Below are 11,967 nucleotides of genomic sequence, written 5' to 3'. Positions count from 1 at the left end.
TCTTGTGAAAATCCTGATGCGGCCCGGCCTCAACTAGATTCTGTCTCCAGCGGCCCCCGGCTGATTTGAGCTTGAGACCCCTGTTCTAAATGTTGTTTATACCTGACAGTAAAAAGGACTAAAATGATAGAGGCACAAAGAGGTCCGGATGATAAAAACACGATTGACTGCGTTGCATTTTTAACTGAAGTGAAGCTGCAGCAGGAGGAACTTTTACGACTCAGGTGGGTTTTATTTTGAAGGGAACTAGTGTGTGCTGCTGTCAAATTAAAAGAACTGTTTTATGCTGTTGTAATTTAATTACTGTAATATTTAAGTTAGTTTAATTGACATTAAAGCATAAACATGGTCCATTCTGAAGGATAAAATGTGACTCCGGACTCTGGTTTGGTTCTGTAAGAAACTGGACCAAAAGCTTCTTTTAGCGTTGAAGGTTGCAGACGCCTGAACTTCAGGTAGTTCAACCAAAGGTCTCTAATCACACCAAAGGACAACAAAAACATCTCTAACACATCCCGTCACCCTCAGCCAGAGTAAGCGGACGCCGTTGCTGGACGCCGTTGCTGGACGGCGTTGCTGGACGCCGCGCTCCGTCCGGACCTTGAGAGGCGTCTGCAGACCACTCAGGAGAGCAAACAGAGAAGCTTGTTTGAGGAGTGATGGTTGTCATGGCGACAATAAACAGAAGCAGAGGGGCTTCTGTTTATGGACAAACACATCTCCCTGCAGAGCCATCTAACGTTAGGAATGATCAGCAGATTCCCTCCCGAACAGACAGGACTGGCATGGGAGCTGAGGGGAAGAGGGGCGGGCTTTACAGAGAAGGTGCTGCAGATGAAAGATGACGGACAGGCAGCGACTGTCACCCACGGAAACATTACTGTGAAGCTCAGCAACCCCATGTTCCTGCAGCCCAACACGCTGCACAGCCGCTCAGCCGAGGGCTTGTAAAGCACGTTAAATATTTACCGCCCTGGATTATTCAGTAACGGCGTTTGTGGAAGGAGTCGGGGTGTCTGCAGGTTCCACGAAAGGACACGAGACTGCAGGACAACAAATACGACGGAGACCACATCCGACCAAGAACCACGAGAGATCAGAAACACGACTGCAGTGTGTTGGCTGAAGAAAGGAACACAAAGGAGAAGGTAGAAAAGGTTAAAGTCTAAGGGGGGGGGGGGGCTTCACATCAGCTGATCAGAATTCATCCAATAGACACAGGATCTCTCTTAGTTTAGTTTATTCCTTTATTTCATTTGACAGAACACAACAACAAATGTCACAATACTCGTGTTCTCTGTGACCATCAACACTTCCTGACTCCGCCCCCTTGGCTGCTTAAAGAAACAGAAGCAGACAAAAAACAAACTCCAAAAGTGACAAGAAAATAAAAAAGAATATTTTCACTTTTTTAATTCAATCTGTTCCCACTGACCTTATCATTCATATTATGTGAGCATTTGTTTTTTCACAGTTTTTTAAATATAATAATTGAACTTTTATTGGTTTCTCCATAGTCTGATGCCTGCGTGGAAACACTTCCTTCATTTCTTCTCGTGTCTGTTTTGGTTATTTATGAGGTCAAACCAGGACCAGCTTAAAGTCAACGAAAAAAACAGATCAAAAAAGAGAAAAACATTTGAAAGCAGCTTAAAATACATATTTAAAACTTGAAGGAATTATTGAACATTTGAAAAATTAATATTGAAAACTTGAAAAAGCATTGAAAATTTGAATTTAAAAACAAGAAAAAACTAAAACTGTTACCAATTTAAAAAGTAATGTTTATTTGGACTTTATTATTTTTTATTTGTTTTTCATTCTTTCAGTTTTATTTACTTTAAGATTTGAGCCCATAGAAATTGTTTTCTTTTTTCAAGCTTGTCTGTATGTTATGTGGCAGACTTTGGTGATTATTTACCTTTCTTTCTACTTTCTCTCATTTACAGTGACGACCTGTGAACTGCTCTAAAGGTGTTTTAAGATTCAAGATTCAAAGGGTTTATTGTCATATTTTAGTTCAGAAGGATCCAGTAAGTCTTTAAATGTGAATATTATAAACAGTGGTGTCGATGCTCCCATAGTTACTCCGATGATGATTCTTGTTTCTCGTTTCTGTGATATAAATATAGAGTTTATTCATTTCTTGTTGGTATTTCTCCAAATTTGATGCCATATCAGACGCCGACTGACACATTTTAGTCTCCAAATTAAAAAGCTCTGCATGAGAATAACACCTAAAACAAGCAAACACACATTCGAATCTCATGTCGGTTCTTTAGCATGAAATTCAGCTCCAAACCTATTATTCCTCCACAAGCAGAGGGGTGCTCTCGACATCCAAACATCCAAACTGATTTATGCCTCACACGCCACGCACTGATGAATTAAAATAATAACAGAGGAAACACAAGATAGGCTCCAGGAGAGATTCTGAGTGGATTCACAATTCCTCCAGAAACACAAAGCGCTTTTCCTGCTTTGGATGGGCCCGTCTGTGAAGCTCCTCCGTGGAAGAGCCTGCTGAGCAAAGACAATGACAGAATCTGCCAAAGTAAGGCAGGCCATGGTATTTTTAGAGCTGCTGGGCCGATGGAGACCCAGGAAATAGAGAAGTCTAATGAGTTTAAATCTGGTTGTGCATGAATGGAATCATAATTCTGGGGTGTGGAGCCTGTTTTAGGAGAGCTTTACCACACATCTCTCCACCGCCTCTCCTTGATTTGACTTTGATAACCTTCTTGACGTGTGGCTCCTCCCATTAACATGGGAGTGAGAGGGGAAAACGCCACCGGGGGCCACGTTCACACCACGGGTCACGTTCACCACCGGGGGGTCACGTTCACCACTGGGGCCACGTTCACCACCGGGGGTTCCTGTTCACCACCACGGGCCACATTCGCCACCGGGGGTCACGTTTGCCACCGGGGGTTCATGTTCACCACCAGGGGTCACGCTCGCCACCGGGGGTTCCTGTTCGCCACCAGGGGCCACATTCGCCACCGGGGGTCACGTTCGCCACCGGGGGGTCACGTTCACCACCGGGGGTCACGTTCGCCACCGGGGGTCACGTTCGCCACCGGGGGTTCCTGTTCGCCACCAGGGGCCACATTCGCCACCGGGGGTCACGTTCGCCACCGGGGGTCACGTTCGCCACCGGGGGTTCACGTTCGCCACCAGGGGCCACATTCGCCACTGGGGGTCACGTTCGCCACTGGGGGTCATGTTCGCCACTGGGGTTCACGTTCGCCACCAGGGGCCACATTCGCCACTGGGGGTTCCCATCCGCCACCAGGGGCCACATGCACCACCGGGGGCCACGTTCGCCACCGGGGGGTCACGAGCACCACCGCGGGTCACGTTCACCACCGGGGGCCACTCATATAAAAACCAGATGCAGTTACCCACAGAAACCCCATTATCCTCAATGAACTCTGTGTTTACTGACACTTTAAAGACTTTGGAATAGTTGTTTCTTATGGATTGTTTGGGAGGCTTTGCTTGTCGGAGCATGACATACTAAAGCCACTCAGGGGCTGCATGGTGGTGCAGCGGTTAGCACAGTGAGAAAGTTAGAACCCCAGGTTAGAAGGTTAGTGTCTCAAACGGACAGACAGCTGGTTCCACCTGCAGCAGGTTGATTAGTTCAGACAGGAACCAAACAGATGAAATCCACAAAGCTAAATCAGGGTCAGACAGGCAGAGGTCAGTCATTAGCATGGGGTCATCCAAGAAGAGAGTAGAGGTGTCAGAGTCCAGGTGAGGGTCAGGGCAGGTAATCAGAGAATAATCAGGATCAGAACCAGAACATCAGATTGAAACGCTCAGTAATGCATGCAGAATGACACGAACAATACTTTACACTGAGTGAGTAACAGGTGTGACGGTCAGATTGGAGACAGCTGAGCAGCATCCTGGAACTGTGCGCTGGGGCTGCTGGGAGATGTAGTGCAGTCGGTGACTGTTCCCCCAGTGACCAGAGGGGGAGACAGAGCGCTGATTCCTGACAGACTAACCCTGGGTTCACACGGCGAGCGTTACAGCTCAGGTGTGATGTGGGAGTGGTCCAGCTACAGCGGATGACTCCCATTGGCTACTGGATAGCTGCAGACACAGGCTCTGCTAGCAACCTCACCAAACTCCAAACTCCCGTAGGTTCACACGATAACCCGCCGTGTACACAGGAAGTACAGAAACCCCCCCTAATGGTGGCTTTGAAGAATGTTACCCCTCTCTGGCTGGGATAGGCTCCAGCAACACTGACAGGTATAAAGAGGGGTTGAGATTTATGGATGGATTTAAGTGACTTTTAGATTTTCCAAACAGACTCAATGATCTTCACTTATCAGAAACGGCACCATTTCTTTCATCTGGATGACTTCTTAATTACAGCCGTCATTCTTCAGCAGCTGCTTCCAAAGCTCGGAGTGACTTAGGCTTCAGTCAGACAAAAGCAAATGCCAGTCAGACCCCCCCACGGACCCCCCAGCTACTCCCTGACACGGTCCGAGGGACGCTTAGCTTAAAAGCGTGCAATAATTTCCCTGATTCCCTGACACAAAGGACAGTGGGGGAGGGAGAATCAGCTGATGATAAAGAGCACAGAACAAAATACCACCGCAGTATACATGATGTCCCGAGATGGATGTGCATCCGGTTTGAACCAGTTTGGCTGAACAGCTCCTGTCCACTCATAAAGCAGCACAATGACGACGTACAGCAGCACTAATACACAGACATAGTTCATCATGACATTTTGTGCAATTCCCAACTGATTAGGGTCATTATGTTGGAGACCTGATTTATGTTGTCATTTCCTCTCACCAATCCTGCATCAATGAATCTAAATGAATTGGTAAATAAGGGTGAAGATTACACTGTGTGACACAGCAACATTTCTCACTCTCAGCGCTGAGATTTATGCAGCCAATTAGAGACTAACAGGGAAAATTGGCCGGCAGCAACATCATATTCTTTATGGAACCAAATGAAGGAGCTTTCTTAGTGAAGGGCGATTCTACCATCAGGTGAGCATCCTTAAAACACCTTCTGGCTCACACAAGCTTCTGGTACATGATCCAAAGCGTTTTAGCACGCCATGTTTCCACAGCACAAAGCAGCAGTGACTTCATGTGACGTCTGCTTGTCTGATAAAAACATTATGGGGAAAAACACAGCATTTTATTTCAGTAATTATGCTGGAAGGTAATATTTTAAATGATCTTTTGTCAGATGAATCCATGTTGGTTCCAAACCAACCAAAAGCCTTCATCTTTATTTCAAAGCGTTCCATCAAGACACAATCACCTGGTTGGGATTCATGTGTTCGACACAAAGACATTTAGCATGAAATGTGATTAAAAGTTGTTGTCATTTTCCTGACACATCATTATCAAACCCAGATAGTTTCCTGTTTCTTTCATCCACATTAAGAACTTCTGAAGATGATTATGGTCAAGGAAAAACTCCTTTTTGTACATCACTACAAACGCTTTCCGGCTTATTAATACTGACTTCTTAAAACGACACTTAGAGTTATAATGAGAGCTTTTGTGTTTTCCATATTGTGACTGGATCTGTGTGAGGAAGCAGCTCTCCACATCTAACAAGCTGGCGTGCTATTAGGCGCCGGGGCTGAGGGATGCTGTGTGAAAAGGAGTGGAAAATTAAAGCTGAAGCCGTGCAGGAAAGGGCTTAATTTACTGGCATGTACAGTATGCAAATGAGATTACTCTCAGCTTAACTGCATCATTTATGTCCATAATAACAGCATCATCATTACAGAGCTCAAATTAAATTAAACTGCAATTAGCATATCAAAGTGATTGGTTCAAGTTGAAAACAAATACCTAATTGTGTTAATGAACATCTGTAATCACCGTGTGAGCTGAAAACACTCCAAACCAACGTGTGTTTGGCGAGGGCAGAAGACGGAGCGCCAGCCGCCCGTCAGCCTGATGACACCAGCGGCTGTGCATGAAGGGGTTTATACCTGGACAGTTCTACACTCGCAGGATTTATTTGCCAAACTCCAGGAGATCAAAGATCCAAATTCCCGCACTTGCCACGCTGGGAGCTCATCAATAAAACACTAATCACTTCAAGGCTGTTTGGAGGCGCGAGCGTCAGATAAGGCTTAGAAAAGCTTCCATACGGCACAGAAAAACCCTCGGCGGGGCTGTGAGTGCATCTGAAACCGTCTCAGACTGAAGGTTTCTACGAGCCACTCACTCTTCCTCAGAAGTCGTCTGGCTCCAACGTCCTGAAGGCCTCCTGGAAACCCTGGAGCCGCTGATGTGAGTCTAATGTTTCTGACGCTTCCAGAGACCTTCTCCGATTTTGGTTTCTATCTGCGTTCTTGTGGCGTTCTTCTGATGGTGGAGGATTCCTGTGCAGGAATGTCCCGGCGAGGGTCAGTACTGGAACCCCCCCTCTGTCAGTCTGCCCCGGGCAGCTGTGGCTGCATCAGTCCCCCCCATCACTGAGTATGGATGATTTCTGGAGACACATTGGGATTACGTGAGTGTCTGGAGAAGCACAGAATAATCCAAACCATTATTATCATTGATCTTTCTATTTAAACTGGAGTTTCTGAGTAGAAGACGCTGGGCGGACCTCCAGCTCTGTTCCACCCTGATGCATCAGTGGTACGGTCCACTTCTCAGCCACAATCAGAGATTCCAATGAACTCCTGCTGCTCTGCAGAAACTATGTCCTAGAAAACAACTATTTTTTTCAATACCAATATTCTGGGTGGCCGACAGCCGATATTTAGACCGATAATCGTTTCCAATATTCATTTTGAAAAGCATAAGTTAAAATGTGCGACATGCTGTGATGTCTGCAGTCGATATTATTGCTGAGTCAGCTTTCACACAAGCCTCATTCAAAACAAATGGAAATGTTTTCAAATGTATGTATTTAAAATTATTTATCATGTTCAGGACATTCATGCTTTAACTTCTACTTATGCATTTTTGACATTTTACACAATTATTTAAACTTCATACAAATTTTACATTTTTTTACATAATTCTTCAGATATTCGTGCACTTTCTGCAAACTATGCAAGTTTGGTATCAAAACGTTCAGCATGTTCAGGACATCACTGCTACTGAGCTTTTTAATTTTGAGTTTAGCTAATATTTTAACGTTTTTGGCTAATTTGGCTTCTAAAGAGGTTTTGGGGCTACTATTGAGTTAAGCTGTTTATTTATCAAAATGCTGCTTTATTGGTTATTTTGGAATCTACTGAGGTTTTTGGGCTTGTTGTGAGTTAAGCTAGAATTTTAGCGACATGCTAGCCCTTTTTTTGGCTAATTTCCTGTACTGAGGTTAGTAAAGCTAATTCTGATTTAAGCTTGTGTTTTAGCAATGTGCTTCTTTCTTTTTGTTTTGTTTGGTTTGGTAATTTGGCATAACAGTTCTGAATAGTCAATCAAATAAACATATTTTTTAATGTCCAATTGCCCCTGAACTCACCACAACTTAATCTGGTGATTCACAGACGCGTTTGGTGGCGAGGTAACGTTTTTATGATATTCTGCACAATGTTGATGTGATATGGCAAAGAAGGAGATGTTAAATTATTATGTTTTAAAAACTTTGCTTAAACTGGAAATTCCTATTGAGATTAAAAATCCTTTTTTAAGACGCCCTGGGATAAAACAATGAATACAATTTCAGGGAAATGTTCTGAGTAACATGTACGCATCACAGAGAAAACTCTTCTCCACCAACCTCAACGCAAACTGCTTCAATTTCTGATTGGCTCTGCCTGTGTGTGGTCGACCAATCAGATGTGAGCAGAGGCCATCGATATCGGCCGTTGGATTAAAAAAGGCAGATACCGATAAGAGTCAAATCGGCGCCAATATTGACATCGGTGTTGGTCGACCCCAAAAAACGACTCAGCTTTTTGATTTTGTCTAAAAATATCATAAACTTAGTGAAAAGACTTTGAAAATAGATCAAAAACGAGTGAGTGGGAGTTTTTTTTTCTTCAAATTGAGGTGGTCAGATATGAGGGCGGAGCTAAAAATGAATCTAGAGCCCCAGAGAAGGCGGTTTCAAACACTCACAAGATGTGAACCATAAACCTGCTAGCATGTTTCTGAACATGGTGGTTTTGTTAACAGTCATTTCAAAGACCTTGTAAGATTTGGAACAAGTGTCTTCTTTAAGAAAAAGTCCATCACAAGTCTTTTTGTTTGTGATTAAGCACAAGCCTTTGAAGGTAGAGCAGGAAAACTGCTCCATCAGCTAATGACGGCCCTCATTACACGGAGGAGCCGGCTAATGAAAGCGCAGTGGCCGGACGATTCCCTCAGCCAGCATAAAGCCCTATGAAATGCTAATATCTCACTGCTAATTAAATGATACTAAGTCCAAATGCACCTTCACGCCTAGTAGCTGGAAACATAAATTTTATTTTTCAACACTACACTACACCCAGAGACGTGCCCGAGCAACATTTCATTAATTCATTTTTATTGCCACCAATAGTAAGAGTTGCCCTGCAGTCGGCCTCTCTCTCCCTGCTTCACCGGACCGTTTTCCACTGAAACATTCCTGCCGTTCTGATCTAATGTGGTTAGAAAGTAAAGATAAAATGAGGACATAAGCACACAACAGCCTTCATACATGTGTTATGCTGGAGAGAACAGATGAAAGATGACCTGTAGGAGAAGACCTGATGGCTGTTTTCACCGCCTGAACACGTTCAGTGTTTACACTCGCCAGACTGTAAACACGTTCACAAGAAAACCTGCTGCTGTTCTCAGAAACTGACCTTCAATCCAGTACAAACTTTTGACAAAGTTCACCAGCATCAAACAAGCTGTAGACTCTTCCTCTGACACACAGACTCACGGACATTATCGGATCAGAACGAAGCTGCAGCAGGCCGGCCATTGTTACGAGAGCAAACTTTAGATAGAACAACAAACTGGATGTTCAGTAATTAAACTGAATTACAAAATCTCACTCACTGGTGGACATTTACAGCTATTTCTGTGGTCAAGTCACACATTTGAAACACAACACTGACCGCAGAAGCTTCTGCTGGAGCTTTTTTTAGTTTTTTCCATCATGTGTAAATTAATTACCTAAACATATGACCCCATGTTTCTGGTAAGAAGAGGTGAGTAGTTCGTAGACCTACACTTCTTTAATTATCAGTTGTTGAGACACACAGAGAGACGTGTGTTTGTGTTGTGGTTGTTTATCTTCATCTCTAGCCTGTTTAGATACAAAAACATGATCGCATTTGTCAATCGCGGTGTTTTATTGTGAAAAATTGGCTATATTTGGAAAATAAACCAGATTTTCTCATGTATCTTGACGTAACTTCCTGTTAGAATTGACGGGGATCGCTCGTGGCTCACGCACAGAATAGACTAGACGGCGAAACGATCCGCTGCAAGGCGCCAGCCCTCCATAGAGGACCGCGGCGCCCCGCGTCTGGGGTGGACCACATTAGAGGTTAACACGGGCGCCGGATGGAAGCGGCCTCCGTTCCACGCCGGCTCCGCGTCCAGTGTGAAGCAGGCGTTAAGCTGGGGATGGTCACACTAAAGAAATACATCTTCAATCATTCATCAACAGAAATAAAAAAGTCTTTACCTCTCTGCCACAGCTAAATCTGAAGGAAGACTCTTGTTTCAGGAAAAACTAAATATCTTTATTTCTGTCTTAAAGAAAAATAGTTGAATCAAGAAAGTTTTTTAATAGCGAAATAATCTCAGTTTGAGAAAACATGTTTTAGTGACTAGAGTTTTGATTTTAGAGGATTTCTGACAAAAAAACATTTATTTGACCCTATTGGCAGATTTTTGTTTATTTGTTTTATGTCCTCATTAAGATTCATTTCAACCTGAGACGTCCAGGCAGGTGATTCAGGTGATTCAGGTGAGGCAGGTGAGGCAGGTGAGGGAGGTGAAGCAGGTGAGGCAGGTGAGGCAGGTGAGGGAGGTGAAGCAGGTGAGGCAGGTGAGGCAGGTGAGGCAGGTGATTCAGGTGAGGCAGGTGAAGCAGGTGAGGCAGGTGAAGCAGGTGAGGCAGGTGAGGCAGGTGAGGCAGGTGAAGCAGGTGAGGCAGGTGAAGCAGGTGAGGCAGGTGAGGCAGGTGATGCAGGTGAGGCAGGTGAGGCAGGTGAGGCAGTGGTGCTGCTGTCCTCGTCATCACGAGCCACTCTAAATAAGTGTGTTTCCACTAATCACTTCATATGTCTAATTCTAATCACATTTTTTATTAAAATCTCTGTATTTTATGTACTTCCTGTACAGTTCCAGGATTACCTGTGAGGTGATGCTTCACAGCCGATTGTGCAGTCCTGTGTAGACTGGATTTAATCTCTGCCTCTAGTTTTTATTCAGTATGTGGTAATAATGTCAAGTTTTTATTCATTTTATAATACACTGTAGATCATTGTATTACATGCCTTGACTTTCCATTGAATATAGGTAATGCATTTTACATTTATCTCTCATTTTATTTAGTGTTTGATCTGAAAGAAAGTTGAGAAAGGTGAGAAAACAGCTGATTTTTAAAAAAAACAAAAGATCATTTCATTTATGAATGTAAGTAAGTCTTTGGGAGGACTTAGTTTCTTGAGTAATCTCAGGTAATATTTAAAATTTTAAGTATAATTAATAGGCTACTTAAAAAGAATTAGATTCACATGAAATTGTTTTTAAAAATCTAATATTTAAAATGTCTCAAAGTTGAACTTTAAATTAAAACAGGAAGTAATAAAAGATGGATGATTAATCACTGATCAACTGTTTGGGCTTTTTAGGGGGATCTGGTGGTTTTTAGAAGACCTTTGGGCTGGAAAACTGTGACTCTATCTGGCAACACTGAACAGGTCTTGTGACATAAACAGACATTGTAAGCTGCGTGTAGAACGCTCCAGCCCAACGCCGCGGATCATTCTGGAATCCAACATTTAGGCCTTTAGACTACGATCAAAGGTGGATAATATTCTTCACATTGACTTATTTTAAGCACAGCTTGTAAAAATACAGGACAAAACAAATAAATATTTCAATCTCATCACAGAAATAATGAAATTTATTCATTGGAAAATAAAAAACAAACAAAAACAAAGACACACTTTGACTTATTTTGCCGTCACAAAGATCTTTTTGATGAAGTATCACCACCATAAAGTCAGCGGTAGAATACGGTCTTAAGGTCGTGTGTTAAGAACGTGACGCGTGTTTGGTCCGTGTCCAGGTATTTTCCCAAGGATTCGGTGGCCTGTTCTGAGTAAACCGTGCAGCTTGACCTTCTGCATTCCTCACACTCGTCCTCCCATTCATCCACAGACACCGATAATACTGAGTAAATATCAGAAACGTGAGGATTTTAGGATTGAGGTGAGGCTGTCACCAACTTCTGCCAGCTAAAAGGACCCCCCCCGTCTGACTGTAACACCTCAACAGATTTTGTTTTGAGAAATTCCAGAGTTTGACAGGACTTCAGGAGTCCTAGAAGAAAGACTTTTTTGTTCTTTAATGTTACATTTCCCCTGCATCAGCTTCATCAACTCATCTGTAAGCCTGAAACAGCCCCCAGCAGCTCAAAGGCGGCGGTGGGCCGGACTGTGACCCGCAGCTGAACCAACCGCCGCTCGGCTGCATGAAGGAGGCCAAGCCACTCCAAACACAATCTCCCCACTCCCTGATAAATAACTTCACAGAGCAAACAGAAGCCCATCAGTCAGCCGGCACATTTCTACCCAGTCAGAGACGGAGATGATGGACAGATAGAGACACGGAAGAAAGAAAGGTAGAAGAACAGCAGAAGAAAACCAGCCCGTCTGAGCCGCCGAGCTACAGGCGGGGCCGCTGAGCCTGGACATTTGTTTCTTATTGTGAGGGAGGCAGCTGCAAGCGCCCCCCAACAGGGCCCCTCGGATCTGCCCCTTGGATCTGCCCCTCGGATCTGCCCCCCGGATCTGCC

At 44.0% G+C, this 11,967-nt stretch overlaps 1 protein-coding gene across 13 annotated transcripts in view; it reads right to left on the bottom strand.

Annotated features, from left to right (window-relative positions):
- Positions 1-11,967, bottom strand: part of foxp1b (forkhead box P1b) — a 179,803-nt gene that overhangs the window by 104,707 nt on the left and 63,129 nt on the right. For 3 of the 13 annotated variants that reach the window (XM_036212111.1, XM_036212110.1, XM_036212112.1), the window contains one exon: positions 6,232-6,498. The exons of the other annotated variants lie outside the window; for them this stretch is intronic. The gene's annotated coding sequence lies outside the window, so the exon portion shown is untranslated. The remainder of the gene's footprint in view (positions 1-6,231; positions 6,499-11,967) is intronic. 13 annotated transcript variants of the gene reach the window in all.

The sequence above is a fragment of the Oryzias melastigma genome, linkage group LG5 (genome assembly GCF_002922805.2).
Source record: "Oryzias melastigma strain HK-1 linkage group LG5, ASM292280v2, whole genome shotgun sequence".
Lineage (NCBI taxonomy): Eukaryota > Metazoa > Chordata > Actinopteri > Beloniformes > Adrianichthyidae > Oryzias > Oryzias melastigma.
Note: the sequence above shows the minus strand (reverse complement) of the source record. Positions and strands in the feature narration are given on the sequence as shown.